The sequence below is a fragment of the Asterias rubens genome, chromosome 8 (assembly GCF_902459465.1).
Source record: "Asterias rubens chromosome 8, eAstRub1.3, whole genome shotgun sequence".
Lineage (NCBI taxonomy): Eukaryota > Metazoa > Echinodermata > Asteroidea > Forcipulatida > Asteriidae > Asterias > Asterias rubens.
This window is the reverse complement of record NC_047069.1, coordinates 14067936-14081060: the sequence shown is the minus strand read 5'-3', so window position 1 is coordinate 14081060 and position 13125 is coordinate 14067936. Positions and strand designations below refer to the sequence as shown.

Genomic DNA, 13125 nt, shown 5'->3' with positions numbered 1-13125 from the left:
AGTAGGAATAAAAGACTTCTAGCTAGAAGTCTTTTATTATTTTAGTGAGAAATTACTCAAAAGCTACGTTACTTCAGAGGGTGTTGTTTCTCACAATGTTTTATACCATCAACAGCTCTCCAATGCTCGTTACCAAGTCAGTTTTTAAGTTAATATTTGTTTTGAGTACATACCAAACGTGTACCTTCCCTTTAAAGAGTGCAAGTTGGCAAGAAAATTCCAAGATTTCACAATAATTTTGATCATCAAGGAATTGTTTAAGTACATGAATCCACACAACGTCAGTCAAGTTGTAGTGAATATTGTTTTGTATCCAGCTTTATAAAATGTTAATGTTGTCGCCCCAAATCCAAGAAAAGTAAATCGTACAATGCCAATCTCACCTTAGTAAAAGGTTAACACAATGCTGGTTCCAATAATGTAGTTTGAACCAATATTAATAACAAAGTACCACCACTAATTGTAATTACAATTGAGTAAACTGAAATATGGATTCTGCCATTTAGAAATTTACAAAAAAAAACCTGATGAAATACAGCGTGTGACAATATTAGTTTGAGTACAAACTCTTTGTGTCTCCATAAATTGTAAGTTTTAAATATGTTGTCTTTCAACTGGGATGCAATTCCAACTGGAATGTACAAATTCTGCCTGCAGGAAGTCCAGTCTCTTTTGTAAACATGTGATTTCACAGGTTATGTTTTTTACAAGTGGTGTTTTTTTTTTTGGGGGGGGGGTGGGTGCCAATATCACAACATCACTGTGAAAGTTTGCACTAAAGTAAATCCTAGTCAACAAATAATAATTGTGTATTATTCATGAGCCTTTCCTTAACCTATCAAGAATTTGGTTGTGTAGATGAGATCATCATTCGCACATTTGTGTGAGTGCAGCATTATTGTCCGTTAGCAGAGTGTGCACATTTTGCCTCTATTATCAATTTGAATTGTTACCATTTCCCCCAGTTCAACAGCCAAGGAAATACTGTTGTGTAATGATTTGTTCTTGTATGTTGCTGTGAACTGCATAAACTAATTCAAGTTTCAATTGTGCGTACAATTTTCAGTTCCTTGGTAATGTTTGGCAATCTCTTTGAACTCATTGCATAACGGCTTTATGGAATTTGGCTGTTTGGGATGTGGAACAACTTCCTATATTACTTTTAACTTGACTTCCTTTATAAGTGTATAGTTTAAATAAATGTACGATACAAAAATGGTTGTAATTTTTGAAAACAAACAATCTGAAAGAAGCTTCTTTGGCTGTGGCTGTTGGCTGCAATGACAATGTTGAAGAATAGCATTTGCAGCTATCTAGCCATAGCCATTGCTATAGCGAAAGCCATTGACTCGGACAAGGCCTCACGTTGATAAGGGGACTGTTCTCCAGCTTGGGTTCGTGTACGCAGTGTTTCACTGCTTGGGCTTCAAAGGCCCAGTCCCACTGCAGCGATAACGAGAGCGATAACGATCATGACGCAAAGAGAACGCGTTCCATTGGTTGAATTGCTCCACACAGAATACGCACACGCTCATTCAACCAACAGAATGCGTTCTCTTGGCGTCGTTGTCGTTATCGTTCTCGTTATCACTGCAGTGGGACCGGGCCTTAAGCCTACACATTTTTAGAGCAGCATGTATTTTGCAAGTGATGTTTTGAACATCTTTAGATGGAGCCAGATCCCAAGCCAAGGTTTTGAGAAAGGCCCCAGAACAGATTAAGCCTGTCTGACATTACAAGCTCGAACAGCACCCTCATTGAGGTCAATCAGTGGCCGAGAGTCAACCAATCCTCGGCTGATAGTTGTCCAAAGCGTGTACACATAAATGCTTCCATTGTTTTACCTCGGCCAATGGCAGCCATATTGTCAAACATTCACTGCCATCTGCCAGGAAATCTTCCCCAAACACAAAAAAGTCTTATTACTATTCATACAGTAAAAATAAGCATGAATAACTATGGATGAACACACATGCATTGTCTGCCCAACTGTTATTTGTTGTTTTCAGCAGTCAACACATTTGGCAAATGATTTCAAGAACTTTTTACTGATGGACTGCCATGCATTGTATGTTTATAAAATGCACTGTTTAGCTCACACTCAGTGGCACTCTGATGATTGGGTTGCAGATGGACTGCAAATATTCCCTGCAAATATTCCCTGTTTACATAAATGTGACGCCCTACTCCTGCAGTTTTTTCGAAAAACAGCGGAATGGCATTTAAAGTAAAGACAAACAGAACATGAGCCATTGTATCAATTTTATATAGGCCCAAATGTCGAAAAGCATTTTATATGTTGAGAAATACTTATAGGCCCTAATTAGGTATTATTTTTTGTGTAATCTCTTTATCTCATCTATTCGATGGGCAAACAGTGCTTTGTGCATGGCGCAATTTGGGGTAATGATAACAAATGTCATTCGAACTGCACTTCGAGCTGTTTAATTAATGTAATCTTCCATAATGAAATTGTTTAACAAACTTATGTGTAATGTGACATTCTTAAAAGCCCAATCAGTGAACATGTTTTCAAGATGCTGAATTGCAAACATTCGACAGCACAATTTGGTCCTTAGAATTGTTAAACTCAATGATCCTGCAGTATTACTTACTTATCAAATTTGTAATCAGTCAATTTCATAACGATGTTCTTTTTAAACCTTGGTCATATTTGACCATCAGTTGAACGAAAAAAAAAAGTAAATAAAAGTTTTTAAAAATAATAAAATGTAATGTCTACCAATTGGTACAAATGGTATTTCTGTGTGAGAGTCTAGTCGTTTTAAATTTGTTATAGTTGATTATTCTTATTTTGAACCATTATAACCATAATTGGTGTTGGTCTACAACTACTCCTAGAACTATGAGGTTTCGTTCCGCTATACACGCCTTTCTTAATATTTATGCATGAGGTTCGTCACAATGCTAATCCAAAACGAGGCGATGGGCGCAGCCACTGCAAGTGATGGGGGATGTGCGCCCATAGCCTCATTTTGGGTAAGGATTATGACGTCGTGCATAAGTATTATTAGAGAGGCGTATCGTCTCCCCGAGATGAAACCTCACAGTTCTAGTAGTCTACAACCAGCCTGTCGAAATGGCGTTTATAAATTGCCAGCTCAGAGCAGAAATGCCTTAGCCTAAATACTATAGAAAGGTGGCAAAGACCCTATATAAATAGCCGACTGTGTCTCATAAAGTCCTTTCTGCTCCGAGCTGACAAACACAGAAAGCTTGAGTAGCAAAAAAACATTGTGTTGAAAGGTAGAAGGCCGAAAGCCAACCCATCAATTCAGAACCCTGCTCTCTTCATTTGTTTAGCCCCCCACCCCCCCCCCCCAAAAAAAACAAAAAAAAAACCTCTGAAGAATTCAGACAATTTCCATACACATTGACCCAGGGAGCGGGGTAACCATGCCCAATATTCACCGAAAAGAGTCTTCTTGACTTCAACGTTTATTCAGTTGATTTTGAAAGACACTTACATGTAAAATTGAAAAAATTCCATAAGATAATGAATTTTTCTTATAGTATCCATGAGTACTGGTAGCAAACTACCACTCTGGGGACATTAAAAATTACATCAGTCAAATCAACGAAAGAAGAAATGGAAAAAGTATTGCACAATATGCAAATAACCCCTATACACAAAAATAACCCTGTAACATCCTAACCACGCCCCCATCAGTTTTGAAATGTGATTGGAACTCTCGATTGGTGGCGCTGTGTTGTTCGACCGTGCAGCAAATGTTTTTTTTTTTTTAACCCTTTTCGAAACCGCGGCTTTGGATTCGCCTTTAGGCTCCGTTCTCTCGTCTGAAGCCCTGTGCAAATATACGCGCAAATCGTCAAGCCTGTGCTGATCCAAAAAGCCGTGGTTTCGAAAAGGGCACAAGTTGGACTTCCGGGTTCATTGCTGTGATGTGTTGAGTGTGTGATTCATACGACTTACGGTGAGTTTGGTTGTGCTGTTTTTAGTTTTGTAAATCGAAGCTTTTTTCCCGAATCCCCACAAAGCCAAAGCTGAGGAGTCACAATGAGTGAAATGAAAACTTGGCCATCTCTTGTCGGAAAGGTGAGGTTATATAAATAATTATAAATTTGTGGAATCGTTAAAAAATTCAATTCATGAATGATTGATTACAAACTCACGAAACTGATTACGTACAGATTAGTAAAGCCATTTCATTTAGCCATTATTACTTTCGGTACAGAAAAGAAGAAAAACAATCACAGATTTACAAATAACTTACAGAGTTTACAGAGGGTAATGGTGAAAGACTTCTCCTGAAATATTATTACTATTCCATGAAATGCTTTACTTTTTAAGAAACATTAAAACAATAAATACATCAATTCTCGATAGTGAGAATTACGGATTTATTTTAAACACATGTCATGACACGGCGAAACGTGCGGAAACAAGAGTGGGTTTTCCCGTTATTTTCTCCCGACCTCGATGACCGATTGAGCCTAATAGGCCCTAAATTTTCACAGGTTTGTTATTTTACATGTAAGTTGTGATACACGAAGTGTGTGTGGGACTTGGACAATACTATTACCGAAAGTGTATAAATGGCTTTAACCAACTCTCAACTGTCATCAACGACAACCTACGTAATTCAAAATTCTACTTCTACTTCTACTTGGGTACTAAGTAGGGTCCATAAGACAGGCTGAAAGCCGAAGGACTACTTGTCCATGAGCGGTGCAGGGGTGCATTTGTACAAGTGAAGGTGCAAGTAAAAAAGACTCATTCATTGCTGCTTTTTTATACATGTAGGTTAGTTGCGATAACGTAACCCTCCCGCCGACAGCGTACTTCTAGAAACTATAAGGCTCCCCCTGTGAGCCTTATAGGGGTCTTATATTTTGGGCCTCCTCAACGCTATACGTTTTTCAAATCGCTGTTGATAAGTGAAAGTTTTACGACCGTTAGCCAGCAAAAAGTTTCTTTTGTACTACATAGTACACTACCAAAACTTTCCCCACACACTCAATATACATTCACAATGCTTGCATTTCCTTTTTGTTGAGTGAAATTAAAAAACATCATTTTCTGCTCGGTACTCACTGTTGTTTTTCTGCCGCATCACACCAGCCTACTACATGTAGATCAACGAACTGCCGAGCCGCGGCCGAGTGGGACTAAACTTTTCAGTGAAAGGGGTGTTACAAGGCAGTGCGGCAGTGCGTGCAAGCTTTATGCATGAACGGCGGGTATTGTAAACGGACAGCACCCACGCACTGCTGCACTGCCTTGTAACACCCCTTTCACATTATGCATGAGAAAATGGTTGTGGCGTGTGAGACAGGCCTCTGAAGGGTCATTCCTGGATGTGGGAGCATGCTAGTACAGGCCTGGGCCCAATTTCATAGCGCTGCTGAACGGTAAGCAAATTTGCGTGCTTACTGTAACAGAAAAATTTGCTTAAGCCTATTTCACAGGTTAGCAGAAAAATTGGGCGGCCATATTGCGTGTTTCCGCGGATTTGCATTTTGACGTCAGTTATTTTCGTGCGGTAAGCACTGGAAGGTTACATGTACTGTAGCATGCCTTTTCGTGTGCTTACGGTTAGCAGCGCTATGAAACAGAACGTGCACAGTAAGCAAAAAATCGGCCGCTAAGCAGCGCTATGAAATTGGGCCCTGAACTTAGAGTACAACTTGAGTGGGTTCTTATTACTGGAAACCATCAAGTAATACATGTGGGTCATTATGTGTCAATCACCCAAAGGATTCAACCCTACCCTTTTCAAATTGGCTCAAATTTGGTTTATGGGGTATTCGTGGCTCAACAAGCTCAAATTTCAAATTTCAAATGAGCATTTTTCGCGTTAAGACATGCTCTTTCTCGTTGGTCACAGTGCGCCGGTCAGTTCGCATTACAAAAAAAGGACTGTGGTCAAAAGTACACTAGTCACAATTCAAAAGTTTCCTCTAACTAAAAGACTTGCGAAAGTTTAACTACATGTTACACACAACTCTTATACTTATGGTTCAGTTTTGGCAAGTCCCCTACAACTTGAAGTCCTCCAAGAGGCACAGGCAAGTCCTCCAGGAGGCACAGGCAAGATCTTTAGAGGAAGCTCAAGATGTGCTTGACAATTGCGCTGTTCCCATCCATAGGGTACTTCCCATCCACATCTCTCTTGAAGACAGTACTGCTTGAAGAGGAATTCAGAACCAAACATCTTCGGCCAGAATTGTGTCCGGTCAATTCCTTGGGAGCAATTCCATGGTCAGTCGCATTACACTTTTCTGTGTAATTTCTTGATTTTTGTTGCTAGAAGTTCTATGTGAGCTGAGTTCTTATTTGGCAGAATTGGGTTCATACCTTGTAAACAACATGAGTAAATTGGTTTTATATGTTAGCTATAACTTCTAAGTGGAAAGAAAGGTGTGACCTAAATTTTATTTTTGGTTTTATGTCCATGTTTGCCTGGAATTGCCCATAAACTTTCCAAATCTGCCATAACTTTTTTTATGGTCGTTTGGACATTGGCAGTAGGGCGAATTTTGACCGAAATCAACGAGAAAGAGCATGCAGTAGCGGGAAAACCGTTAACCGGATGGAGCTGAAATTTGAAATTTGAGCCATTTGAGAAGAGGGGTAATTGGACCAGAATGACCCATATCCCAATGGGTATTACCACTGGCTCCACTTTCAGTGGCATATCTGGGAATTGAAGCTAGGGTTGGTTAGGCCAAAGGAAAAAATACATTTGTTTTTACCCTTACACAGAGTTGTATTCAGCACTGGTAGTTACTGTCCCGTGTTCAGACAAATCCATGGGCAAATCACTCAGTTGGGATGCGAACCCACAATTGTTGATTTGCTAGAGAAGATGTCTTCCTCTCGACCATCGAGCTAGCCAAGGGGTCGATTTCACCAAGAGTCTTGTAGCGGACTAGTCTTATCTCGAGTTAGGACGAGTTAGGACTTGGGACTAGCCTTAAGTTTTTAATATCTCCTAGGACTAGTCTTAACTCTTTATGAAATTGACCCCAGCATCTAGAGTTCCTTGTTTTGGAACACTGTGATTTGTCTGTGGGTTTTTCCCCCAGAATTCTGAAAATGTGTAAAAAAAAAGATGCTTAATTTCAATACCTCAAAACCTAATTCTGAGGTCTCGAAATCAAACTCAAATATTTGAGTGGAGAAATAATTCTTTCTCGAAAACTATGTTACTTCAGAGGGAGACGTTTCTCACAATGGTTTATACTATCAATAGCTTTCCATTACGTGTTACCAAGTAAGTTTTTTGCTAATAATTATTTTGAGTAACAACCAATAGTGTCCAGTGCCTTTAAAGGCAGTGGACACTATTGGTAATTGTCAAAGACTAGCCTTCACAGTTGAGTTGGTGTATCTCAACATATGCATAGATAATAACAAACCTGTGAAAATTTGAGCTCAATTGGTCATCAAAGTTGCAAGATAATAATGAAAGAAGAAAACACCCTTGTCACACGAAGTTGTGTGCGTTTAGATGGTTGATTTTGAGACCTCAAGTTCTAAACTTGAGGTCTCGAAATCAAATTCGTGGAAAATTACTTCTTTCTCCAAAACTATGGCACTTCAGAGGGAGCTGTTTCTCACAATGTTTTATACCACCAACCTCTCCCCATTACTTGTCACCAAGAAAGGTTTTATGCTAATAATTATTTTGAGTAATTACCAATAGTGTCCACTGCCTTTAAGTGTAATGTTACAACTACAAACCTGTCAGGTTGTGGTCTATTTTAGAGACAATGTTATAAACTACAATCCAAAGCGTAGGACTCCTCTACATTCCAATTTCCTACTACATTCTGATGTAAGTCAGCAGCCTCTACATCAAGTGATGTTAAATATTTTGTTTACTATTATATTTACTATTGTTTATGAAAATAAATACATATGACGCTTGTGATTTTACTTTACAATCATTTTATTATTTATTCCAGAGTGGAGAAGAGGCAAAAGAACAGATCAAGAAAGACGACTCCTCTCTCCAGGTAAGAAAACAGTTTCTTGAAACTCATCTTCCATAAAATGGTCTGGGTTTGTTTGGTAAAATTAATGACAATACAAACTTACTAGGTAAGAAGAACATTAGTTTTGGATACAATGAATGTGTTAGAGCTTTACTTTGAAGGACTGCGGTTATGAAAAAAGATAATACTTAAAATTTTCAATATTTGAATCTTAGAAGCATTACTGACAGTAGCACTTCTCAGATCGTGTATTCTAATTGCAGATTATTCTCCTTGCGGTGAAATAACCCCTCCAGATTTTTGTCAATATCTCAAAAAAATGATATAACCTTTTGATATAAAATGTTCACAGGATAGTTTTATGTTGAAACAAACTGGGTACTGCCATTACAAACATACAATCCATTGAAGTAATACACAAATTGATTTATGTGTTAATTCATTCATTATTTCTACATGTAATCCTGAAAGAATCTCAGGCTGTTTTGGATGGAGCATGGGGAAGTTTTTTTCTTTTGTTTGAAATCTTTTAAAGCCATTGGACCCTTTCGGTAAACAGTATTGTCCAAGGCCCACACTTCGTGTATCACAACTTATAAATAAAATAACAAACCTGTGGAAATTAAGGCTCAATCGGTCATCGGAGTCGGGAGAAAATAACGGGAAAACCCACCCTTGTATCTGCGCGTTTCACCGTGTCATGACATGTGTTTAAAACAAATCCGTAAATATATTGTTTTACTGTTTTCTCAAAAAGTAAAGCATTTCATGGAATAATATTTCAAGAGAAGTCTTTCACCACTACCTCTGTAAACCCTGTAAGTAATTTGTAAATCTATGAACTTTTTTTTTTCTGTACCGAAAGGGTCCAATGGCTTGAACCCCTACACTACCCCAAATATCTTTGGAACATCACAAAGATGTACATGTAGGTGTGCATGTACCTGGGAGTGCGAGACAGAGACCACATCAAAAGTCTCAAGATCGCTCTCTAGAGGGAGAGCAGGTCTCAAGTCTTTGTAACACTGAGTGCATTTTGGCCTAGGTTTTTCCCTAAATGGAAAATTAGGATGACCCTTTACAACGTTGTATCCATGATGGGTATGGCAGTGCTGGGCGGGCCTGCCTAGAACTAAACAAATTCAGCCAGCACTCCAAGCAAAATACACTGTACTGCCCACCACATATTCCCCAGATTGCATGTTACTATGATAACTCCCTATATCACAACTAAATAAATTGAATTATTTGTTTAGACCACTCACCCTTGGTGGACTAAATTGGATTTAGAGCCCACCACTAAAATAGGTTAGCTACAATACTGACCCTAGACTTGGAACCATATCAAATTTAAGAGGAGTGGATGAGAACATGAGTGCTCCCCCATTGACTCTAGCCAGTTTGTTGGCAACAAAAGTTAACACTCCAAATCCATTCTGTCCAAATCTGGGCGCAATTTCATAGAGCTGGGCGATTCCATGGCCAGTCGCATTACACTTTTCTGAGTTATTTCTTGATCTTGTTGCTAGTAGATCTATATTATTTCCACTAAGTTTATAGACTGATTTGTACTTGACACCCAAGGCTTTGAAGTGATGATATTAAAAATGATGTTGGCGTTGTACTCTGGATGTTATAGCTTTGTAAAAAGCGGTTAGTCGCATTACACAAAAAGGACATGGTAAAAAATACACTTGTCTCAATTCAAAAGTTTCCTCAAACTAAAAAACTTGCAAAGGTTTTACTACATTTAGCACACATCTCTTATACATTAGTATCCAACAGGATACACATGTACTTATAAATAGTCAGCAACTTGAACATTTAGGTTTACATCGCAAAACCATGGTTAGTCGCATTACGGTTAGACGCAATACAGTTTGTCCGGCCACTTAAGCCAAGCCCAATGGAGCCCAAACTGAGTTCTTGTTTGGCAAAATTGGGTTCATTCCTTATCAACAAACAAAATAAATTAATTTCACTTGTTTTTACTAAAATAATAATGCCTTTTCTCTTAAAAATCATAGAAACAAGGCTGAAATGTGTATTTTTAGAAAAGCAAACTTATATTTTTTGGAAATATTATTTCCCATTTTACTGACCAACTTTATTTTCAGAGTTGTGCGTTTAACATAAAATGTTAAATATCTGTATGTATGTAATTGAACAAAAACAAAATCGCAGATTAAAAGTGACTTACATATGTAAACATATTGTCCCTGAAGAATCAAAGTTTGGGTTATTGTTTAAAAGTGGTCTGTGAATTTAAAATGACCTTATTGGTTATCACAGGTTCCTCAATGCAACAAACAGTGTTTTTTCTGTCGAAAAAGTGTGTAAAACAAACAAAAAATCTTCTTGATCACCCATCTCCTCGACTTTACCTGGATACATTTCACTGCATGTTACACCACACACCACTGACCATGCATTGCTACCCTTGCATCGCTACCCTGGTTTGTAAGGCAGCATTGTGTAGTTATCATGTTTCTTCTTTCTGAAGGAAAATGGTGGCAAGAGGACATCAGCTTTTTGCTTTTGTTTGCTCTTTTGGGAGATTTTTCTGTGCTCTTCTTGAATTCCTTGTATTTTAACATCATTCTGCTTTTTCAGCTTAGGCAATGGTACAACCTGTTTGTCCACAATTTGCGGAGTAAATTATTTCCATTACTTCACTTTTCTACTCAAAATTCTCAGAAATGTTGCTTTTCTTTATTTTGTTTCATATGTTAATGATGAAACTAGATTGGAGTGGCACATGTACAACACATGGTATAGTTTTCAGCATGGTAAAATGCATTGTGGGTAGGGCATGAGTGGCATCTGCAGAGCCCCAGATCTCTTAATTCATGTAATATTGTCCTCTAGTAAGTCAAAACCAAGATATCCAGCTTTGCGGACCTCTTAGTGTCCTCCTCTTGAAAAAAGATTTGGTTAGTCGCATTACATTGCATGGTTAGTCGCATTACACCTTTTGATGACTCGTTATTAAAATACACCAACTAGAGTGTTGATTTCTTTACTCATTTCAGACTTGGTAATAAGGGTAGAAGCATATTTTGAATTGCCATGAAGATAGTCAGTGGATTTTTCGTGCAATTGAAATAACTTCATCTCTCGGTTAGTCGCATTACGCCCTGTTGAAGCTCCCACAAGTACACTCACATATTGCTTAAATGAGAAACACAAATTAAAATTCATTCTGGATTTTAAATAGTTGTACCTGCTGCTAATCACAACTATTAAAGTTTTGCTGGAAGAAGCTTTGTGGGGGACAATATTTAACTTTGAAGAAATCACCTTAATGTGCTCACTTTTTAGGGTCCATCACAGCTTGTGCAAACATGAGCTGAATTTGTACAAAATGGTACAGAGTGTGTAAAAAAAAGTTAATGTCTGTTTCCTTTCATATGTTAGCTATAACTTTTACGTGGAAAGAAAGTTGTGACACAAATTTTATTTTTTGGTGTCATGTCCATGTTTGCTTGGAATTGCCCAGCTGCTTAGAAATACAAAATGGAATTAAGTACTAATTCATTCATTCATTAAATCATTCACCTTTGTATTGATCACATTGGTTTAAAAACGTAACATTTTTCGTCCAACAGTGTACAAAAAACCCACAAAAAAAACAAACATAGGCCTGCTACTTTTATTGAGTAGAAAGGGATTTACAATACTTGTTCTATATTGAACAAGTTTAACATCAAAGATACAATATTCCAGTTAATGCGTACCACAATAACATTGACAAATACATATTTTTGCGTAGCAGAAACAAAGTTGGGCCATGGTTAAAGTTGTTGAAGGTGTGTCAGATGCCTCAACTGAGTTCAACCTTTGAACTCTTAGTGAAGTTTAAGTGATAGTTACCATTAAATTGTTGACATTTGTTTGGATTTCAGGTCAATATTATACCACATGACCATGGTGTGACCTGTGACTTCCGAACTGACCGGGTCAACATCTTCCTGGATGCAGAGGGCAAAGTGACAAGAGCGCCAATGATTGGATAAATCAGAAGAAGACGTCACATGGCCCCACACTGACTGAACAACTGAGCCTTTTTTCATCAACCTCCTCTTCCTATACTGTGCAGAAACCTCCCCTGGAGTATACTCGCTCATGGGTTGAAGTGCAAACAGGCAGGTGCAGACAAAACTCAATGCATAAGTATGTGCAAGTAAAAGCAGTTACGTATTTTAGCATTTTGTGTTGATGCATTTTAGAGAATTTAGACCCTTTTCAAACTCAAACAGTGCCCTCAGTGTTGTCAGAGGAGGAATTATCCCTGGTTTGAGAGTTGCTTAAAAATATGTTGTGTACATCCATGTTTGTACATGCTTCCCTTGTTTGACCAAAACAGAGGCGGCCTATTAATTCAATGCTGCAAGATCGACTTTCCTTTTGCTTTCAAAGACTTCACCTACCAAAATGCCACATCGCACTCCACTTTGCTAAACTGTTCAGTTCTACAATGCTTTTTGTCATTACCTAAAAAAGAATTAGCTGTTGGAAACTGCTTATATGAATTCAAAAAAAAAGTTAATGAACTAACGTTTCAACTTTAGCGGAGTCTTTTTCGAATCAAACTCCTGAACAATGTCCTGTAGTTCACTAAAAAAAATTATCAAATGAATTGTGACAAATATGATTTAATTCTGTGGAGCAATGGTGACAACAGTAGTGATCAGCGTTAGAATTGAAAAAATATTTAATCTTAAAAAGAAGTAATGTGTACAAAAACAAGAAAGGATAGTACATTTTTTAATAACTATTAATTGTGATATATGAAGTTATTTAATAATAAATATGAATTAGTTTATTTTGTAAAATGTTTAATAAAAAAAATGCAACATTTGAAGATAAAAGAAGGAAATAGTTTATTTATCCTTGCCTGCCAATTTGTTTATTATGGTCACTAAGTTCAGAGAGTTTTCCTGCTTAATGTGTATATGTATAGCCTTGTACACATTTTCAGGCAAAAATTACACAAGGCCTTACTCACATTTTCAGGCAATACTTGCTAAGTACATGTCTTGTTCACATTTTCAGGCAAAAATTTGTAAATACACAGGGCTCAAGTCTTGTTAACATTTTCAGACATTTTTTGCTTAGTACACAAGGCAAAAGTACACAATG

At 37.7% G+C, this 13125-nt stretch overlaps 1 long non-coding RNA gene across 1 annotated transcript; it reads left to right on the top strand.

Moving 5' to 3' along the window:
• The first annotated feature begins 3918 nt into the window (after positions 1-3918).
• On the top strand, positions 3919-12870 carry LOC117293665. The gene is made up of 3 exons (XR_004519453.1): positions 3919-4078; positions 7954-8004; positions 11889-12870. It is a non-coding gene; the product is annotated as an uncharacterized LOC117293665 (long non-coding RNA).
• The last annotated feature ends 255 nt before the right edge of the window (positions 12871-13125 follow it).